The following is a 7917-nucleotide window of genomic DNA, read 5'->3' on the forward strand; positions in this document are numbered from 1 at the left end:
CCTAGCCCCCAAAGACTTGAAGTCATATCATAATGCAAAAATTTATTCAGTCCAACTTCAAAAGTTCCCTATAATAGTCTCCAACCTATTTAAAAATCTTAATTCAAAGTATCTTCTGAGATTCATGCAATTTCATAACTGCAATCCCCTGTTAAATTAAAATAAAAAAGATCACATACTTCCAACATGTAATGGTATAAGATATACTTTACCATCCAAAAACATAGAAAGGTTTAGGAAACCTTTAAGGTTGTCATCTCTAAGACTCCCTTTCTGGTTTAATTAAAGACACCACAGATAGCTACAGGGAGCTAGAGATCTGAGGGTAAAGAGCTGAGGGGTCAGAAATCGACTCACAATGGGAACCCTCTGTCCATGTATTTTTTCATTCTTCTCTTTAATCCCTTTAACAATACATTCTCAGTAATATGTATCCTTAAAACCAGTAATTCCCCAAGCCTAACAGGTTCTAGGACTATAATTGTTCTGCCCTATAGAAAATCAGATAAGGGTTTCTACACACACACACACACACACACACACACACATACACACACACACACACACACACACACACACACACACACACACACACACACACGGAGGGGGGAGAGAGAGAGAGAGACTCGTGGGAGTGGCTAGTACATGTCCTGTAAACTCCTTAGTGGAGAAAGTTAAGAAAGGAATTAAATCATCAGAGAATCCTAGAGGGGAGGTTAGTGTGCTACACTGCATTTCAGGTGGTTAGTAAGGGGCTAAAATGCTTATTTCTAGCACGCTGCTCTTTTCCTCTTCCAGCATACATAGAATCAGGTAACCAAGCAATCCATGTGAATAGTCAGGTAGAACCACGGCTCTTGATCAGACAACACATATACCAGACACAGCAGTTTCTATGGGCCTACAGATCTGGAGTACACACCTAAGTGGTAAAGACAAGAGGTAGAGCCAGGCCTATAAAATTATCAGTTCCGGTATATTCTGTTATCGGTCATTCTGGTCCGTGGGTGATTGTGTGTCTGCAGCACCAGCAGGAAAGAAATTCTTCTCTGGTAAAGGGTAATTATCTCTTCTGCTGTCCTTGAGAGGAAAACAGGAGCTAAACATTTCCTGACTAAAATCATCAGTAAACTGAGGTGAAAGTGAGCATAAGGAGTTAAGAATTTTTTAAGTGGGGTAAACCCGGAACAGAAACTTGGGCAGGTAGTAATTCTCTGTCCTTGGATACCTGTGAGTGGGGTACTCTATGGTGGATGCTAAACATTGACCAAATGCCTGCTGATACAGATAATTGCAGGAAGGCAGATCTCTGCACTCTCTTAGGAGAGAGGAACCATGTCTGGCTAGTGGGAAACTGTTTACACGAAACAATTCTGAACTGTGGGAATTAATCCCCAAATATGTAACAGAAAGGAAGTTAACAACATCAAAAACTCTACAGCAAAGAACAGCCACTTTATTCACAAAGCAATAATGCCAAAAAGCCATGTCTTTTAGTTTAACCTTTATCAGGCCCCATGGTTCTGATAAGTCACTCCTGAAAAGATGGCTGAGCAATTACTGTATAATGTTGTGGCTTGCAGCAGGGAGGGAACATGAGGAGGAAATACTGGACCAAAGCAAGACTGAAATCCAGCTGGGCAAACTCCAAACTCGGTATCTCTATGTCTGATGTCAAAAGTTTTCAGATCTCCAGCTCCTTTCAGCTTTGCTGACTGCAACACACTTCATGCTCCAGGGCTGTTCCACTCCTTGTCAGCAGCTCTCCTTGGCAGGTCTTCCACAGCTCTGGCTTCTCCAACATCCTGGGGTCTCCAAGGCAATCCAGGCCTCAACTTCACAGTTTCACACAATGGCCTCTCTAGGCCTCCATTCAAAGTCACCCCTAACACATGTCTAGCCTCAGTGGCTTTTCTTAGTTGCAGAGGGAGAAACCTTAATTTTTTCCCTTTAGAGAACCATGGTCCAATCAAATGTGCACCTCACCACATAACCTCACTCAACCCTAATTCTCTCATGAAGACTATCTCCAAATGTCATCAACTTGGAGGATTAGAGCTTCAACATGAGAATTTGGAGCAGAGAAAAGTATAATTTAAGCCATAGCAAAGAGTAGATTCCAAACAACAGAAGCAAAGAACTCAAAGAACTATTAGCAACAGTTTCAGGGTTTTCCTGAGAAAGGAGAAACTGAGTGGTAGCTGGAAAGTGACAGAATCGAGAGAGGTTATTTGCTTCAAAATGAGCAGGAAGCATTAAAGATGTATTTATTTCCATGCAAATAATATGGTAAAAAAAAAAGTGGAGATGTCCCTGGTGTGATGGTCTCTAATATATGAAATTGTATGTGCATTTTAGTTATCTGATTGTCTTTACTGTGACCACAGATGTCTTAGCTACAGAAGCAGTGGGGGAGGGAGACAGGCACACACAGAGGTCACTCATGTACTAGAGGTAGTGGGCAGGGGAGCCTGACAAAATTTCTTTCTAATTGCTTCTGTTTTCTTGATGAGACAAACAGAAAACCTATCATTTCAGAGAGAAAGTGAGGGCAGTTAAAGGCCAAAGAAAAGAGGACAGAAACCCTCCAGCAGATCGGGAGAGTCTTTCCTGCAGAGGAACTAAACTTTTTTTTTATCACAGTTGGCTTATTTTCTTTTCCCATTCTTTTATTTCCAGTGATCCCAGAACAATTATTGCCTTAAACACAAAGTATTCAGAATCCTAAACAAAGGATTCCAAAAGTACAAGAAGCTCTCAGAATGCTGAGGTACTTGGTAGCAGTCTGTGTGTAAATGATGGGACAGACCCATACTACTATTGGTCACAGACCCAAGAGATGATATCCTACTGCAAAGGCACTTGTTCATCCATGTTCACTGTGCTCTGTTCACAATAGCCAGGAAAGGAAAGTAGCCTACATGTCCATCAACTGATGAGTGGATAGTGGAAATATGATGCACTTACACTGTAGAATATTAAAGGTAAGTAGTTGGAACTGGAAAACTAATTCATCCTGAATTAGTGTGGTGGTCTGAATGAGATGTCTCTCATAGTCTAGATCATTTAAATCCCCAGTTGGTGGCACTGTTTGGGGAGGTATAGGAGGTGTGGTCTTGCTGGAGGTAGTATGTCATTGGGGGCAAGCTTTGAAGTTTAAAAGCCTTGTGCCATTCCCAGTGTGCTTTCTCAGCTTTCTGCTTCTGGTTCAAGATGTGAGCTCTCAGATGCTCCTGCTTGCATTTCTACCTGTAGCCATTCTTCCCACCACAATGGTGATAGACTCTTGTCCCTCTGGAACTCTGGAAGCCCAAATAAACACTTCCTTCTTGCCATAAGCTATCTTGGTCATTGTGTTTTATAGCAATAGAAAAGTAGCAAAGTTCAGTAACTCAGATCCAGACAAACAATTCAAATGTTTGTCACATGTGGATGCTATCTTTGAGTCTTCAGACATGTCTGTTTCATTTGAAATACCCTTTGAGGTTAGGGAATTAGGAATGGGTCATGGGAGAGGGAGAAATTTTTAAAGCAGGGGCAATAGAATACAATGACATAATGAGGAAAAGGGGAATATGGGAGCAGGAAATACTAAAAGGAGGCAGGAATGAGAGGGCAATGTAGAAAAAGGAACATGAGAAGAGATAGCTAATGCTAAAGACCTTTTTTTAAGCCATATAGGAACCTATTACTGTAGAAATTTCCTAAAATATGTACATATACATACACAAAGAGTTTGAGTAACCCTATGATAGGAGTATAAGACCCCAACTAGACACCACTCATTATCCTAATACAAGGAATGTGTTGCCTCTGTTGTTGAATTGCTGGCCAGTGAGATTCAATAAACCCCAAAATATAACAGGGTACTGCTATTTCTCTTAGTTACCCTCTAGAACTTGCCAGTAAGGTCCTACTGATAAAGACACCATATACTTGAGTCATAGACCATGGAGAAATCAAGCTTGTACTGTCTTAGAATGTCCATCGATGTTGATTAGCTTTCCTAGTGCTGGAGGGTGCTACACATAGTACTAGAAGAATAATGCAATCATTAACCTCACCCAGCTGCAAACTCAATGAGCTATAACAGTAACTCTCCTGGAAAAATGTGCCCACAGGTGCAATAATGACATGAACATCTTGAAAGTAACCAACTACTTTCCAGTTAAATTAAGACCTGCTCCATGAAATGGTATCAACACCTGGTACCATTACTGTGGGCAAGAACTTGGGACATAGGTCTGAGGAAAGAACTGACTATTCTTATTCTGCTAAAATAAAATTCTGGCTACTGATTTCTATATACATATATCAGTGCACTTCTCAACTCTCATTAGAGAAACTTTGTTTTGTAGTAGATGGCAATTAAAATAGAGATTCACAAGTAGTAACAAGTAGAGAAAAAGAAACTGTAGAGTACTCATCCCTAATCGGGACATAAAAATCATACCCTTTCCCACAAAGCTCCTGGGTGTTTGTTGGAGAAGTGGACAAAAAGATCTTAAGAGTCCAGAAGTAGTGGATAACCAGAGGAAAAGTGTTTTCTGGACAAGTTCTGGCAGTTGCATATGTGAACTCATAAATGATTGTGACAGTATGCGCACCTGTGCAAGCTCAAGCTAAACAAAATTCCATCATATGGGGTGGCTGGGTGTGACGCCCCACCTCGACCAGCAAGGAATGACGCGACCATCGGAGCTCTTCTCACTGCAGTTTATTCCAGGACTTTATTCACTCTCTCTCTCTCTCTCTCTCTCTCTCTCTCTCTCTCTCTCTCTCTCTCTCTCTCTCTCTCTCTCTCTCTCTCTCTCTCTCTGTCTCTCCCCCTCTCTCCTTACTCTCTCTCTCTCTCTCTCCTCTCTCTCTGGGCAAACCTCTCCCAGCCCTTAAGAAGGCATGGGCTGCCAACCCCGAACTGCCAGGTGGCACTGCCCATAGGTTCACGCATATGCAGGCAGCTGATAATCATTGAGTGATCATAGCATAGGTCGGGCCTTAGCCATCTCAGGAGTTGATTATACATCTCCATCAGGTGTGACACCACGCAGGTCACTACAGCTGGGCACAAAGTCCTACCTAAGCTAAAGGTCTGTTGGCATTTGGTAGCTTCAGGGAGTAGAGGAGTCAGTTTTCTACTTAAGCTAAAGGTCTGTTGGCATTTGGTGGCTTCAGGGAGTAGAGGAGTCAGTTTTCTTTAAGTGTGTGATCCTGGGTAGGTCAACCACAATCTAGGACAGGCCTGACACCCACGAGTATTTGCACAATAGAAATTGGACTTGGGGGATGGATATCAGAGGAGTTGAAAATTGGGGTGAATATGATCTAAACACATTGTGTGAAATTCTTAAAGGATTTAAAATAGTTTTTAAAAAGATTATCCTGTGATGAGTAGCCAAAAAGGGAGCCGAATGTGCTCATTCACCAAACACTCTGCTAGGTGATGCATATGTTCTGAAACTAGAGAGGTCATTTCATTTCAGACATGTTATGGAATGAAACACAAGACTAAGATGTAGAAACAAGAGTTAGTTGGCTTCATCATGAACTCACATGAGTCATGTAACATCTCTGAACTACTTTGTATTTTTACTTGTAGTGTTTGGAAAGTCATAATTTCACTGCCTTTCTTATCAAATGAATCATCAAGCAGGCCATGAGGAATAATTTGGAAATACTAAATGGCCAATGCAGGTAAAATCAGAATAGCAAAGAAAAGATGTAAGACCCAGAGAAATACTCTCGATTCAAATGAGTCTCTCCAGGTGTGGTGGCCTGGTAGTGCTGAGAAAACTGGAGGAGGCAAAAGAGAAAATGTAGGGGAGAAAAAAAGGAAGTTGAAGACTTTGCCAAAGAATAGTTGTCTGCTTAGGCCTAGGTTAGAGGCTAGTTCAGCTGAGGGCATAGAAACTGACAGATAACCCAGATCTGCCACTGCCCACATACATTCCTTATGTGAGTTAAAAATAGTTGTCTCTTTCCCAAGACTCTTTGATTCTACCCATCAGAAGACTTACTATGTTAAACTATTCCCTGGGATATACCTGAAAAATCATAATAAATACAAAAGATCTACAGACTGGCAATTCCTAAGGTGAGACATACACTATGGTTTTGTCTTGGAATACCCTAAATATTGATTACTCCAACTCAGGAGTATTTATGTGCTTATTGATGATTAGCATACAGTCATTTTAAAACATTTTTATGTTGAGATTGAGCATTTTAGATTTTGTACTTTAGGTTATATTTTACTAACTCTAAATAAACAAGAATAATAGATCATTGATGTCCAGGAAGGACATCACATGCATAGGTCAAAGTCAATAGTATGCATGTGTGTTTGTGTGTGTGAGTATTCACACTCATTATTCTGTAAACAAATCAGTTATTCATAGCTAGAGTCCAAAGCAATTAAATTATCCGTCTCAGTGGGACTCTTTTCTCCAGCCAAACACCATGGGTTAAATAGTAGGTTTAACTAAGCATAGTTGTATTTCCAGCATTACGGAGGCTGAGACAGAAGAATCACGAGTTGAAGGCCAGCCTGAGCTACATAGCAAATAGAGCCTATCTCAGAAAAAAAAATGAAATTAAGAAGGGAAATTATCCCAAAGGTTTGGTGAGCAAGATCAGATTCAGTTGTTTTTCTAAGACAGACCTTGCTTGAATCCATTTCTTAGATAATTGTTGCCTTCTGAAATAACTAGTAATGGTTACCTTTTAGTAGCTTGATACTGGGATGACAGATGTAAGTATATAACTGAATTTTGTATATGTTGCATTTAGTCAGCCATCTGGTAGAATCATTATTATTTCCATTTATAGGAGAGAAAGCTAAAGCCTGAAGAAGTGATGCAATTTAACCCATAGTGCTTAAAGAGTTGGTGTTTCCAGCCACTCTCTTGGAATCTGAACCAACTAATTTCACTCAATAACTGATTTCAGCATCAGTTGGTCCTGGATACGGGGATAACTGATTGGGCTGGGAGTCATAGTCTGCTTGTAAACCAGACAAGACTTTAGTTTGAAGTTCTAAAGCTTAGCTTAGCATTGCAGGACACAATATTGAAGCCAAATTCATGGGCCATCTTTATTTCTGGGTTGAAGTTTATCACTTACCACCATAAACATCCTAAGTCTTTGGAGCAGGCAAATCCAGAACCATAATTTGAGTAGTAGTCTAGCCAATAACTTCATTTCTACGTATGAAAGTCAAGCGAATAATAACATATGCAAATTCTAATTTTAAAACTGAGAAAACACATTTTTAAATTAAAATAATTCATTTCATTTTGCAATAATTGAATAAACTTTCTTCTAAGTAAAACCCTAGTATTTCAGTCCTGACCCGCACCCTCTGCCATGGCTGCTGATCTCTCCATGGTCCATTATGCCATGGCTACTAATCTCTCCATTGTCTGCGACTGAACTCTCCATGATCCTCCAAAGGAAAACAGCGAGCTTCCTCAACCAGTATATTTGGACAAATGTTGAAATAAGAGCGGCGGGGCTGCGTCCCCAGCACCCCGGCCGCCTGCTAGCTTATGCCCCGAAATAACAACACACAAACTGTATTCATTTATGCACTGCTTGGCCCATTATATCTAGCCTCTTCTAGGCTAATTCTCGCACCTGGACTAGTCCATTTCTAATAATGCGTGTAAGCACCCCAAGGTGCGCTTACCAGGAAGATTCTAGCCTACGTCCATCCTGGGTCGGAGCTGCCTGGGAGAGCAGAGCCTGGCGTCTCTGCTCCAGAGAGCAGAGCTGTCAAGTCTGAGCTCACTTCCTCTTCCTCCCAGCATCCTGTTCTGTTTACTCCTCCCACCTATGTTTTAACCTATCAGGGCCAAGGAGTTTCTTTATTGCTTAACCAATGAAATCAACAGATTGATATATGACACTCCCACATCA

The sequence above is a fragment of the Alexandromys fortis genome, unplaced genomic scaffold (genome assembly GCF_014885135.2).
Source record: "Alexandromys fortis isolate MF-2015 unplaced genomic scaffold, M_Fortis_MF-2015_v1.1 scaffold_163, whole genome shotgun sequence".
NCBI lineage: Eukaryota > Metazoa > Chordata > Mammalia > Rodentia > Cricetidae > Alexandromys > Alexandromys fortis.